The sequence below is a fragment of the Heteronotia binoei genome, chromosome 17 (assembly GCF_032191835.1).
Source record: "Heteronotia binoei isolate CCM8104 ecotype False Entrance Well chromosome 17, APGP_CSIRO_Hbin_v1, whole genome shotgun sequence".
Lineage (NCBI taxonomy): Eukaryota > Metazoa > Chordata > Lepidosauria > Squamata > Gekkonidae > Heteronotia > Heteronotia binoei.
In genome coordinates this window covers 36,360,039-36,374,698 of record NC_083239.1, presented here as the reverse complement: position 1 = coordinate 36,374,698, position 14,660 = coordinate 36,360,039, and the positions used below count along the sequence as shown (strand labels likewise).

Sequence of the window (14,660 nt, the reverse complement as noted above, 5' to 3'; positions counted from 1 at the left end):
CTTCTTTTAGTGTCCACAAAGACTGATCTACAGGCAATAGAAAGACTGATCTGCAGAATTCATTCATTGACTTTCAGCAAATTTGCTGTGGGATATGCCTTCTTTCTGACCTCCTGCATCTGCCTTACCCTTTCCACTTCAAAATTTGGAATGATTCCCCACTCGCCTTGTTCTGGTGTCATTGTTCCTTTTCCCATGACACTTCTGCTGGATTTCACACAAGCTGCCCCGGGGCAGTGAGTTGCTTTGCCTTTTTCCAAGTTCCCTCCATCGCAGGCAGGAGCCTCTGAAAATTGGTTTCTGCCTGCTGTGAAGGGAACTTGGAAAAAGGCAAAGCAAAACTACCACCCTGGGGCAGCTTGTGCAAAATCCAGCAGAAGTGTTGTGGGAAAAGGAGCAACAACACTGGTCAGTGGGGAATTGATCTCACTATAGCAACACCTGCCACGCCCTGCCTTTTGTCCCCTGAGCTTTCCCATGGTGCAGAGTGGTAAAGCTTCAGTACTGCAGTCGGAGCCCTCTGCTCATGACCTGAGTTCGAACCCAGCGGAAGCTGGTTCAGGTAGCTGGCTCCAGATTGACTCAGCTTTCCATCCTTCCAAGGTCGGTAAACTGAGTACCCAGCTTGCTGGAGGGAAAGTATAGATGACTGGGGAAGGCAATGGAAAACCACCCTGTAAAAAGTCTGCCATGAAAATGTTGTGAAAGCAACATCACCCCAGAGTCGAAAACGACTGGTACTTGCACAGGGGACTGCCTTTACCTTTTTAAGACACACCTGCTTCCCCCAAGTCAGAAAAGGTAGGTTTTAAATGCCAGATCCCTCTGATCTGGTCTGACTGAGTTCCCTCCCTCATTAGATACCTCAGTGTGCTCCACAAGTTTTAGTGGGAAGAATGCAGCAAATTTGGCAGAAACATCTCCAACTGTTGAACTGACTGTTTTCAAAGGAGTCAATCAGTTGTGAGCTGAATACCTAGCCTGTTTGGTTTGTGTCAAACAGATGCAAATATCAGCTCAATGGGTTATTATATAGCGGGTTTGATGCATTGAAGAGGCGCGGTGGTAGTGATCATTAGCTCTTTATTAAGTACAGCATAAGGTAGACTGCAGAACTGGGCCAATGGGGCCAACTATATACAACTCAAGGTTCCCGCGCAAGCACGTTATTGGCTCATTCAAACCAGCGGGGTGCCTGCGATTGGTGCAGGGCAGCAGGTATTTGGATCCTGCTGCCCATTGTTCCCAGGTCCCCAAGCTCTGTTCCTATGGCTCCAATGAGCCAGGCAGGAATACCCAGTTCAGTTCTCACTTGCATGCTTCCCCCTGCACGCTTCTTGGAGACCCAGAGAAGCACAGGTGGTAGGGCTTTCTCTCTGCTTTTGCACCCCTGGGCTGCAAAAGCAGGGGAAGGCGTCCCCCCCTCCCCCCAGCCTTGCCTCTGGAGACTCCGAGAGGCGTGGGAGGTGGGGCAAGCCCACTGGGACCTGATTCCTCCATTCTATTCCATGGGTCCATAGGATACAATGGAGGGACCGGGTCACCACTGCAATGCAGCCCTAGAGAAGGGGGGTTAAAGTTTTAAACCCCTTCTGGAGTGTTGCAGCACTGCAGCGGCCCGATCTCTCCATTCTATCCTGTGGGCCCATGGGAGAGAATGGAGGGATTGGGCTGCTGCTGCGGCACAATGCTACAGAAGGGCTTTGAACTTTAAAGCCCTTCTCTGGGGTCATGCCCTATAGGGTAGAATGTAGAGATTCAGCCACCACTGTTGGGGTGGGGGGGCACCAGAAATTAGCCTTGCCAAGGGTGCCGGATAGTCTAGGGCCATTCCTGGCTCCTGCCATCTGCACCTTCCCATGATAGGTGGTGGAGCTCATTAGCATAACTCATTATCATATCAATCAGCCAAAAGCAACCCGACCCAAGAAAGGAGAGCCCTGGGTGAGCGAGGCCTGCTTGGGCTGGCTTGAGATCCAGCTAGTCCAAGCAGGCCTCACTCACCTGGGGTTCTCCTTGAGCACCCCCCATCACAGCAAGCCACCCGCCACCCAAAATCACATAAGAAGTGGAGGAAGGGTTAATGAAGGCTGCTGGGGGTATGGCAAAGTTACTGGTGGTTGGCTGGCTGCCCGCTCTCCTAATCCAGGGATTGTTATTCAGCTGCACCTACTACTCAATGGACAAGGTAGGTGGGGAGGAAGTGGGGGAACCCTCAGAAAGGTTCAGGAGCTGTGCTCCTGTGAGCTCCTGCTGAATTCAAGGCCTGCACATGCTTATGAAGAATAATGCCATTAATTCTTTGGCATCAAGTTGACTTCGGGCTTTTGCAATCCTTCACAGGTTGATGTTTAACCTTTCCTGACTGGCAAAAATGGGTGTGCCATATTTAGCCATCCAACTGTGGAACTCAAGGACAGAGACATGGTATAAATACAGCTGCTGAAGGTCTTCTTTTCTCACACCAGTGACTTCATCCTTGAAAGCACCCAAAAGAAGCCAAAATGAAATTTCAGATTCTTGCTACTGTTCTTCTTGTCTTTCTCCTTTGTCCACAGGACGCTGAATTGGTAAGATCCTTTTTGTGCTTTGAACAGGACATGATATGTTGCATTCTTTATTGATTGACAGAGATATTCAACTTTAGAAACAGGTTAGCAAAATTTAGAGTGCAGCAAATACTTTTCTTCCTACAGAAATCTTACCCAATAATTACAGAACACACAGGGGTTCCCCCCCCCTTTTTAATGTATTCTCTTTCCACAACAATGAGGAAATAAACATACTACTCCAGTTAGGGAATGATATCAAAATAATTCTAAATTAATATTAACATACACCTGTTTTTTGTTTTTCTTGTTGCCTCTCAACACAATGTCAAATGAGAGGGAAGAGTCAATCAGATTGTATCTCTTAAGAATTGCAACAGCATCAGGAAGCATGAATAATTGAGTGCTTTTTTTCTTTCTTAATTTAGGCACCTAATCCCCAATATCCTGTAAGTATTACAGATTATCAACCAGTTGTTTCAAGTCTCCAAAGTTGTTCAAGAATTCCATGAATATTTTCCCATGTTGAAACTGGATACAGTGTAATTGATTAAACATAAAAATGTCTAAACCAGGCTGCAGGTTCATGACCCCACTTCGTTTATTAAGGAAAGCTTTAGATAAATGTAACATTAGAAAGTATACAAAGGCTGCGGCCAGACAGACACTCTGGGCACATCAGAGGCAGGGCAAAGCTCTCTGGTTTAATCCAGAGCAGAGTAGCACGGTCAGGCATGGCACCCCAACGTGTCTATATATTTGCACAGGGGCAATGGTGAAGCGTTCACACCATTGCAGCAAGTCATCCATATATATAAAGCCTGGAATGCATTGGCGAGTTCATATATCTGCCCTTGCCACTAGATTTCACCTGCTGGCTATTTACTCCATCTTGGAGTGGTCAGAGAGTGGTGTGAGTGCTATTGGGAAATGACTGGCAGCTGTGGCTGTCTGACTGGGCCCTCTAAATCTGTTTGAGACAAGTTCCTATATTAGGCCAAAATGTCTGTCTGATTGCAGCCTAAGATAAGCTTCCTTTCATAAACTTCTTGGTAACACCCCAAGTCTATTTAAGTCAATGGTGTTAGTATAGGCTAACTCTGTTTAGGATAACACTGCAAGAATTACAAGGAATTAATTTAACATTTTCTAGTTCATTTGCTGTTTCTCAAGGCCTAAACATCATGCTATCTCACATGTATCTCCTGCAATAGGATATTTTTTTTAAAAAAAATCATGGTATCTGAAAAGGGACACAAAATAAGTTTTCAATGTTCTGCAGTGTAAAATAGATCAGTGAATGGATTAAGAGTTATTTCTTTTCCACACAGAGCCCTTGGAAGTTCTCTGTGTATTGCATGAATGATTCAGAAGATTCTCTCCAATTGGATTAAAAAAGATTCTCTCTATACATTTGTTTATCAGTTTTTTCCCTTCAGTGTTCATTCCCCCCAGGCCTGTGCAGTGCACTCTCTGAGGTGCTCCAAGACTGCCCCATAGGTGAGATGCTGCCCTAGGTGGCCTCCTACCTTGCCTACTCCCACACACTGGCCATGATTACCCCAAATGCTATTTAATCTACTGGGAAAACATTACAGATACTATGCTGGTAAGTGTATATTTCCTAGAGGGATAAAGAGCAGCTTTCAAAAGTGGGGTGATTTAATTGAGAAACTGCCCGTGATTTCCTCAGGATAAGGAAGGGAATCAAATAAATTCATTGTTGGTGGGAGAGCAGCTAGTAGCTTTTTGACAAACTGTTGGCAAACCAGTCTTGGACCTCATACTGTCTCCATTATTTGTACTCTTAATTGTGTCCAGTTTTGGATTAACACAGCAATATTGGGTTGAAAACAAATGGATAGCATTAAATCAAGTAGGAAAGGTAGCATTAGAAAGTACATATCCTGATGTACTGTAAGTGCTGGGTGTACATAATTTGTTTCCACTATTTACCTGGGAATCTTTCAAAAATAGCATATATTCTCAAATAATGAATTCTCAACAAACGTAACAAAGTTTTCTTTATCCATTTTATATACCCTCCTAAATTACATCCATACATCTTCTTCAACAGGTTTATGTTTTTATTCACAATAGTTAAGAAAATGTTGTGACTTCTAAAGAATAAAGCAGACCAGTGAGTGTCTGGCATTTTAAATACCTTTTTATGATCAGTCTAATGCTGTGAAGTTCTCCTCAGGCTGAGAATAGTAGCAATATACTGTCATTTAGAGGCAATACAATTGGACAATTGATATGACAGAAGTGTTAACCCCCCCTCCCAAAAAAAAAATAGGATAGTGATTTGAGCAGGAACTGACAGGAATCTGTTTTGGAGCACTATACTGAAACATGCAAATGAATTATTTATTCCAATACAATATATGAATGATGATAGAAAAGGTCATAACGCATGTTCACCAACAATAATGTTGTTTTGCGTTGTTGATGTTATCCTTATCCATTAAAACAAACCAGGGCTTGAATTTAGTAGGAGCTCACAGGAGTGCAGCTCCTGAACCTCCAGCCGGGTTCTGCATGCAGTGGGGAGTTCTCTCTCTGTGGCACACAGATCCTGGGGCATATGCAAATGAGATATGCTACTGAGCTCCAGTGCTTTTCCCCCTTACAAAATGACCCCTGAAACAAACAAACAAAAAAACCCTAATCCATTTGTTTCAGCATTGACACCATAGGAGTTCATTGTGAAAATGTAGGGCGAAAGGGCATTTCATTTCATTCAAACAGAAAAAAATAGCTTCTTGACTGGGAACCTGAAAAAGTATCATCTCAACAGTGCCACCCTGGGAAATATAGAGTTATTTAAGGGTTAAACAAGGCAATTTTAATATGAGCTCATGTGAACACAACATAAAAATTAAAACTCATGAAAAGAGTTTCTGAAATGGAGAAAAATCTCCATGTGGAATCAGCCAATACAAAAGTAACAATGGTCCAGTGATTTATCAATACCTTTGAAATGTTAAAAAAAAAGTGGGGGGACTCCCACTGGTATTCATGGTGGAGGGGGAGAGTGAGTGGTTTTGTTATTACAATATTCCAGTAATTGAAAAGTGGGCTAAAGGTGGGAAGGGATGAACAGGACAAAGGAAGCTGACACAAATATTACACAGGAGAAATATTACACAGGAGACTCAAAATCAGCTTCTGCTGGGGAGTTGTTTCAAGACACCTCGGGGAAAAATTAAAAACTAGAACTGAAAACTAAAGGAACAGAAATTAGTGTAGAAATCAGAGGATAAACTGAAGCAGTATTGGACCAGAACTACCCCCCCCCCCCAAAAAAAAACCCCACCTGTATAAACCCTTTAATGTGAAAGAGAACAGACATAAGCAAGTAAAATAGATTGAGGTTGCAGAGAGCCTGAAGCTACAAAAATTGCTGCATGATTTAAATACTTTGATGTATTGGACCCTCAACGTACAGCCCCATCCCTATCATGTTCTGTTTGATGCAACATGGATGCATACAGATATTGACTAGATGCATACATATTTCCTAGCAAATTTATGGAGATGGGGAATTATTTTTCTAAAATGCACTTTTTAAAGATATAGCCACTGGCTCATCTTTTCCTCTCTTTCAAAAGAGAGGCTCACTCTTGCATTTCTGTTTTATTTCTCATGGAGAGGAAATCTGTGCAGCCTCTTGTAATTTCAGCCTGCGACTTTCTTTTAAGTTAGACGCCACAGGGTGGTGCTCTAAAAGGAGGAGAAGAATGGTTAGGAAGACACAACCTTCCTCTGAAAATCTACAGTATGAAGCTGGGAAATTTTGGGGGGAACACCCTCCCTTGTTCTTTGAATCTTTCTGATCAAAAAAAAACTGCTATGAAACAGACTTGAAATTCTTAAAGAGGGGGAAAGACACAGAGTGTTGTATTCCAGAGAGAAAATCAGTAAAGTGGATTTAAGGGGATTTCTCATAACAAGAATGTTCCAAGTTAGGACAAAAAAAGTTTCCATGAAGGTCAATGTTGCATTCAGCAAACTGGAGGGGGGGGGGGGGCTGCATTCTGAAGTTCTCAAGGTTTGGTTGGCACACTGCTCTCCCAGATTTATAATGCTAACTTTGTGTTATTAATTTGTGAAAGTCCTTTCCCACATACTCTCTGCCCACGCTCAAGCCCTACCTTGGAGGCTTCCCCATTGAGTGGCAACAACAACTAACTGCTCCTGAATTCACATCAGAAGATCAGACATATGCTCTCTAAGCTGGGGAAAGTTTCATCAGCTAAATCCCTTTCTAGGTGGCAGAGTTATAGAAACACAAGAAAATTTAAGAAATTGTTATAAAGTGTGAAAAGGAGCTCCGCTGAAATGCATTAAGTTATTTACCTGAGAATTTACATGAATTGAAGAGCTATTTCAGCCTCACAGAAAATAACATTAAAGGGACTGAAACAAATATAGATACTAACACTCCTTATGAAATTTGTAAAACCTTAATTGAATTAATTATCTTAATTGAATTATAAGTGCGGAAATGTTCTTTAATATCTGTCTTGAGAACCAGGCTGTCACTTTGAGAAATACAACAAATTAATGTATTTTCCCTCTCATTCATTTTAGGTTTGTCGATGTTCATATGTGAGTATTTTAATTCCCCCCCTCCCCCATAATTCATAATATTTTGTTCTCTGGGATCTTGCTTATGCTTCTCCAATTTCACCTAGTGGTCGTAGAGTTTGAAAATGAATTCAATTGAATTTCAGGAAATTATTTACCTGAGAATTTAAATAAATTTAAGAGCTATTTCCGATCATAATAGAGATCCAGAAAATAATGTTAAAAGGTCCAAAACAAATATCATCACCATCATCATACCTTTTATACATCATACCTTGGCATACTGTGAGACCCCTAATTCCAAAACATCGTAGTCACCTGTTTGGTTGCCAGGGTGTCTGGAGACTCAACTCACACACATCTGCCAGGAGAACGTGGGCTTTGTCAACCAGACTGTAAGGGACTTATGTGCGTACTAACAGCCACAACATTGCAGCAGCACTCCGTGTCTCCGGAAGAATGCTAACCAGGAGAATAGATGGGTTTCCAGTCACTCCGTGTGATCACCATCTCGGCCGTTGCAGCTGCCTTCCTCCTGTCCCCAGGGCGGCTTTAAACACCTGTCTGTATTCACCCAATGTGAATGCATAAAGATAATGTCTGGGTTCATAAACATTTAGGATTCTTACGGGATCAGGAATTTCTATATCTGCAACTCACTTTTGGTAGATATAGCCATTGGCTCCAATTAATCCATTATTCCACTGATTAAAAGAGGGCTTTGCCCCCCAAGTCGGAATAAAGAGACGGACACAATTAAATTGGTGAAAATATGGGCCACTTTTATTAAAATAACTAGCAACGGCAAGGGCAACCGAACTGCGGCCAGGTCAGGGCCAGGGGTCTCCTCAGACCGCTCCCCTGCCTTTTTCAGCGGGCGAGAGACCCGGCCCCCCAGCCGGAGCTGTGAGCCACAGCTCCCGTTAGGCAGGCCCAGCAGGGAGGCTCGCACCGGAGGGCCCAAACACCAGACGCGAGTCTCAGCGAAAGGCACCCATCCAATCGAGTCTCCAGGACAGTCTGCATTCACAAACCTCGAGCCACACCCAAGGTTGATCCTGACAGACCCCTAACTCCCCAAAAGGGGGAGGCTAACCGGTCCTCCCCAAGCCGCATGGTGCCATAACCCCGTAGAACCTGCCCTAAAAAGTGACCAAACTCTACCAAGGCACCAACCCTAAGCCAATTCCTCAATCCACTGAAATGTTATGCAAGGTAGGCAAAAAACACCCCCCAGTCACATGCCAAAACGCCGGGGAGTGAAAAAATTCCTACCCGGCCCCTCCAAACGGAAGCGACCAGCAATTGCCTGCATAACAAACAGGGCGGGCGGGTGGGCCGAAAACGCCGGGAAGACTGCCGCGGCGCCGAGCGGGGCTTCAGCAACAGCGTTGAAGCCCCGCCCCCTCAGGACGCGCTCAAAAGCGCGCTGAAGATTCCGCTCTCCCTCCGAGGGGGGGCAAAACTTCCCCTTCAGCCAGGCTGCGATGCAGCGGGCTTCAGGAGGCTTCTTTCTCTTTCATTTATCATGGCAAAGAAATCATTGCAGCCCTTGCCACTTACAAAACACAAAGTGGAGCACTAGCAGGAGAATACCACTGGTTAGGAAGACAGTGCCAGGATTAATAATATTTTGTTTTCTAGAGTCTAACGTATGCTTGTCAGATTTCATCTTGCATTCTCAGTGTGTATCCTTGCACTGTAAAGCCCCATCCATATCTGGTGCTACTTAACTCAAAGGGAATGCATGCAAATAGAGCCCGGAAACATAAAACTGTAGGGTTATTATGGAGAGAAGGATTTCTTTTTCTGAAATTCATTTTTTTGAAGATATAGCTGCTGGCTTCTCTTATTCCTGTTACACTTCTCCAGGGCTTTTTCTTTCTTTTTCTTTTTTTGAGCAGCACCACACAGGAAAGCAGTTCCAGTTGGCTTGGTGTCAGGGGTTGTGGATTAATATACAAATGAATTCCTGCTGGGTTTTTTCTACAAAAAAAGCCCTGCTCTTCTCTTTCAAAATTCCTCTTTTTTAATATATATTTTGGTAAGGAAATCAGTGTGGCCTATTGTAATTTCAGTCAGTAGCTTTCTTTTAAGTTAGACACCAAAGCCCCAGAGTAGTGCTGCAGAAGGAGGAAAGGAATGGTTAGGAACACACAGCCTTCCTTTGAACATTTATGGTGTGAAACAAGGAAATTGGGGGGACTGTCCCATGGCACAGAGTGGTAAAGCAGCAGTACTGCAGTACTGTGGTCTGAACTCTCTGCTTACAACCTGACTTCAATTCTGGCGGAAACTGGATTCAGGTAGCCGGTCCAAGGTTGACTCAGCCTTCCATCCTTCCGAGGTCGGTAAAATGAGTACCCAGCTTGCTGGGGGGAAAATGTAAAAGGGGGGAAGGCAATGCAAACCACCCTGTAAAAAGTCTGCCATGAAAACTTTGTGAAAGCAACGTCACCCCAGAGTCGGAAACGGCTGGTGCTTGCACAGGAGACCTTTCCTTTTCCCTCCTTTCTTCTTTGAGGCTCACTGATCAGAACGGAGCTGCAATGAAACAGACTCTAAATTCCTAACAGAGGCCGCGATCATACACGCTAAATAATGCAGTTTCAATCCACTTTCAAAGCATTTCCCAACTAGATTTTACTGTGTGAACTGGCAAAATCCAGTTTGAAAGTGCATTGACAGTAGATTGAAAGCACATTATTTGGTGTGTGTGATCACAGCCAGAATGTTGTAGCCCAGGGAGAAATGGGTAAAGAGGAATTAAAAGGATTTCTCTTAACAACAAGAATGTTTCAAGAAAGAACAAAGAGCAGTTTCATGAAGGTGGATTGCTTTTATTCAGCAAACGGACTATGGGGTGTTGCATGCTGAAAATCTCAAACTGAGCATAATGCAAGAAATCAGTGGTTTGGGATGTTGCTGCTATTTCCCAGACTCCTATTGCAAAGTTAGTGTTGCTAATATGTGAAAAACCCTTCCCCAGACAATCTCTTCCCATGCTGAACCCCTATCTTGGAGGCTTTCCCATTCAGTAGCAACAACGAACTGCTTTTGAATTCACTTCAGAAAATCAGACCTATATTTTCTAAGCTGGGGGGAAGTTTCATTAGCTAAATCCCTTTCAAGGTGGTGGAGTTACAGAAACACAAGAAAATTTAAGAAATAGATATGTGTGAAAATGAGTTCATTTGAATTGCATTAAGTTATTTCCCTGAGAATTTAAATGACTATTTCCGCTCCTAATACAATTGGAAAATAATGTCAAAGGGGCTAAAACAAATACATTTACTAACACTTTATGAAATTATTTGCACCTCAAGTAGACTAAAACTTTAAAAGAGCCCCATGGCGCAGAGTGGTAAAGCTGCAGTACTGCAGTCGGAGTCCTTTGCTCATGACCTGAGTTTGATCCCCAGCAGAAGCTGGATTTTCAGGTAGCCGGCTCCTTCTGAGGTTGGTAAAATGAGTACCCAGCTTGCTGGGGGGAAAGTGTAAATGTCTGGAGAAGGCAAGGGCAAACCACCCCGTAAAAAGTCTGCCATGCAAATGTTGTGAAAGCAGCGTCACCCCAGAGTCAGAAATGACTGGTGCTTGCACACGGGACTACCTTTACCTTTAGACTAAAACTGCAGAAATGTTAATAAATATCTGTCCTTGAGAATAAAGCTGCTGCTTTGAGAAATACAAGAAATTAATGCATTTTCTTCTCTCATTAAATTTAGGGTTGTATATGTAATTCAGTGAGTATTTTAAACTTTTTTTCCTCTTTTCCTCCATGATTCATATTCTCTGGGGTCTAGTTTACACTTGTCCAATTTCACCTAGTGTTCTCAGTATGTGTCCTTGCACAGTACAGCCCCATCTCTTTATGGTATTAGGTTTACCAGTCTCCAGGTGTGAAACCACAGAAATAAACACCGTGTAAACTCACTTATATTGGTGTTTTCTTGTATTATTCTCACAATACACACTCAACAGTATTATATCATTTATAGAACTTAGCACTCTCAATTAGTCCAGTAAGCCCTTTGGAATGCATCTCTAACAAAAAAATAAATAAATAAAAGTCCATCTCAGGCTCGGGTGCAGCCCGGAGATCTCCTACTTTTACAACTGATCTCCAGCTCGCAGAGATCAGCTCCCCTGGAGAAAATGGCTGCTTTGAATGATGGACTCTATGGCACTGTACTGGGCTGAGGCCCCTCCCCTCCCCAAACCCCACCCTCTCCTAGATCCACCCACAAAGTCAGGTATTTTCCAACACAGACTTGGCAATCTTAGTGCTACTTGACCCAATGTGAATGTATTCAAATACTGTCTGGGTGCATAAATATTTACAATTGTTATGGGGTAGGGAATTTCTTTTTCTACAACTCCCTTTTTGTGTAGCTATTGCCACTGGCTAATCCTCTTTCTCTCACCCTCTTTTAAATGAGGGGTTTCTCTTTGATTTCTCTTGGTAAAGAAATCAGTGTGGTCTGTTGTAATTTCAGCCCATGACTTTCTTTTAAGTTACATACCAGAGGGTGATCCTAGAAGGAGGTGAGGAATTGTTAGGAAGACAATGTCTACCTCTGAGCATCTACACTGTGCAGTCAGGAATTTTTTTTTGGGGGGGGGGGAGTTGGGAAACACCTTTCCTTTTTGTATCTCTGATCAGAATAGAATTGATGTGAAATAGATTCTAAATTCTTAAAGAGATATAAAGATACAGAGTTAGAGAAACACAAGAAAATTAAAACATGGTCATAAAGTTTGAAAATGAGTTAAATTGAATTGCATTTAATTATTTATCTGAGAATTTAAATGAATTTAAGCGCTATTCGTGATCCTAATAGGGACCCAGAAAATAATGTTAAAGCGGTTAAAACAAATACATTTCATAACTCTCTTTATAAAAATTTTAAAACCTTAATTGAATTAGAAGTGCAGATACGATCCTAAATATCTGTCTTGAGGATAAGGCTGCCACTTGGAGAAATAAAAAAAAAAACTAATGCATTTTTCCCCTCTCATTAAATTTATGCTTTATGAAAACAGTGGGTGAGTATTTTAAATTCTTTTTGCTTTTGCTGCATGATTCATATTTGCTTGCTGGGGTATAGATTATGCTTGTCATATTTCATCTAGCATTCTCAGGCAGGACCGGCCACTAGGCAAGCTAGGCAATTGCCTAGGGTTCTGGCCTTCTGGGGTACCCCCATGTGGCTTGGATGTTATCAGTGCAGGGGGGGCACCAGAAGTTAGCCTCGCCTAGGGTACCAGACAGTCTAGGGTCAGCCCTGTTCTCAGGATGTGTTTCTGCCCAGTACAGCTCCATCCCTATCAGGTTCTACTTGACCCAATATGAATGCATACAAATAATTTCTGGCATCATAAATATTTACTATTCTTACAGGGTAGGGAATTCCTATATCTACAACTCACTTTTTGAAGATATAGCCACTGTAACCTCTTATCCGCTTTACGCTTGTCTTTCAAAAGAGGGCTGACTCTTGTTTTCCTCTTTCTTTTGGTAAGGAAATCAGTCTGGCCTGTTGTAATTTCAGACTTTGGCTTTCTTTTAAGTTAGACACCACAGGTTAATACTGTAGAAGGAGTAGAGGAATGGTTAGGAGCACACAGCCTTCCCTTGAGCATCTACAGTGGAAAAGTGGGACATTTTTAAAATAGCTCATTTTCTTCTCGAATCTCTCTGGACCAGAACAGAATTGTTATGAAACAGACTCTAAATTCCTAAAGACAGCAATAGACACAAAAGTTTTATTCCAGGGAGAATTTAGGTCAAGAGAGAATTTCTCTTAATGACAAAAATGTTCTATGGAAGAAGAAAGAGAAGTTGTGTAGGTGGGTGAGTTGCATTCAGCAAATGGCATGTGGGTTCTGCATGATGAAAGCTGACTATATTTCAAGAAATCAGTGGTTTTAGTTAGTACAGTGATTCCCCAGATTCATAATACAAAGTCTGGGTTGCTAATATGTGCAAAATCCTTCCCCAGACAATCTCTGCCCACCCTCAACTCCTAGCTTGGAGGCTTTCCATTCAGTGGGAACAACAACTAACTGCTCTTGAATTCACTTCAGGAAACCAGACCTATGCTTTCGATGCTGGGAGAAGTTCCATCAGCCAAATCTCTCTCGCTGGTGGAATTACATAAACACAAGAAAATTTAAGAAATGGCTATGAAGTGTGAAAATAAATTGCGCTAATTTCCTGAGAATTTAAATGGATTTAAGATTTATTTCCACTCCTGATATAATTCCAGAAAATAATGTCAAAGAGGCTGAAACAGATATATTTACTAACACACTTTAGGAAATTTTTTAAACCTTAAGTAAATGAAAACTGCAGAAATGTTCTTCAACATCTGTTTTTAAGGATAAGACTGTTCCTTTGAGATATATATGTAATTAATACATTTCCTCCCTCATTAAATTTAGGAGTGTCGTTGTATGCCGGTGAGTATTTTAAGTCTTTTTTTTTTTAAAAAAAAATCTCTAAATTCCTAAATCAAGTGAAATACCCAGATTGTTTTATTTCAGGGAGAAAATAGGCAAAGAGGGATTCAAGGGATTTCTCTTAAAAATAATACTGTTCCAAGGAAGGACAAATGACCACAAAAGTGGATGAGTTGCACCCAGAAAACAGCATGTCAGCATGTGCATGTGGAAAATCTCAAGCTGATCAATGGTTTGGGTGTGACAATGATTTTCCAGACTTGCAATACAAATTTAGGATTTCTAATAGGTGGAAAACACTTATCCAAATAATCTCTGCCCACCCTCCACTCTTGCCTTGGTGGCTTCCCCATTCTGTGCCAACAACTTACTGTCTGTTAATTCGCTTAAGAAAATCAGGCATATGTTCTTTAAGAAATGGCTATAAAGTGGGAGCACATACAGCCAAGGCTGCAGGAACTGCACTGGCTGCCAATAGTATACCGGATTCGCTACAAGGTGCTGGTTATTGCCTTTAAAGACCTATATGGCCGAGGACCTCCTTACCTTAGGGACTGTCTCTCCTCACATGTTCCCCAGAGGGTACTTAGATCTGGGACACAACATCTATTAGTGATCCCTGGGCTGAGGGAGGCAAGATTAAAGTCAACTCAAGAGAGAGCCTTCTTGATCACTGCCCCCTTTTGGTGGAATCAGTTGCCAGAAAAAGTTAGGACCTTGCGGGACCTCTCCCAGTTCCTCAAGTCCTGTAAAATGACACTCTTCCAGCAGGCCTTTAACCTGGAATGACTGATATGGGACTAGGGAAGGATACCTTATATTCTGAATGCCATTGAAATGTAATAATGTAATAGTGTCAACTGATATTAGCACCAAAATGTTTTAACTATTTTAATGGCTTTAATAATGTAATGTGAACTCTTTTTACGTGTTGTGAGCCACCCTGAGCCTGCTCTGGCAGGGAGGGTGGGATATAAATCTAATAAACATAAACATTTAAGCAGGGGGAAGGTTCATCAGTCCTGTACTTTTCTACACAGTGTAGAAACACAA

General features: G+C 42.3%; 1 long non-coding RNA gene across 1 annotated transcript in view; it reads left to right on the top strand.

Annotated features, from left to right (window-relative positions):
* The first annotated feature begins 2,395 nt into the window (after positions 1 to 2,395).
* Positions 2,396 to 14,660, top strand: part of LOC132586015 (uncharacterized) — a 31,937-nt gene continuing 19,672 nt past the window's right edge. Inside the window, exon 1 of the long non-coding RNA XR_009556344.1 lies at positions 2,396 to 2,584. This is a non-coding gene — a long non-coding RNA (uncharacterized LOC132586015). The remainder of the gene's footprint in view (positions 2,585 to 14,660) is intronic.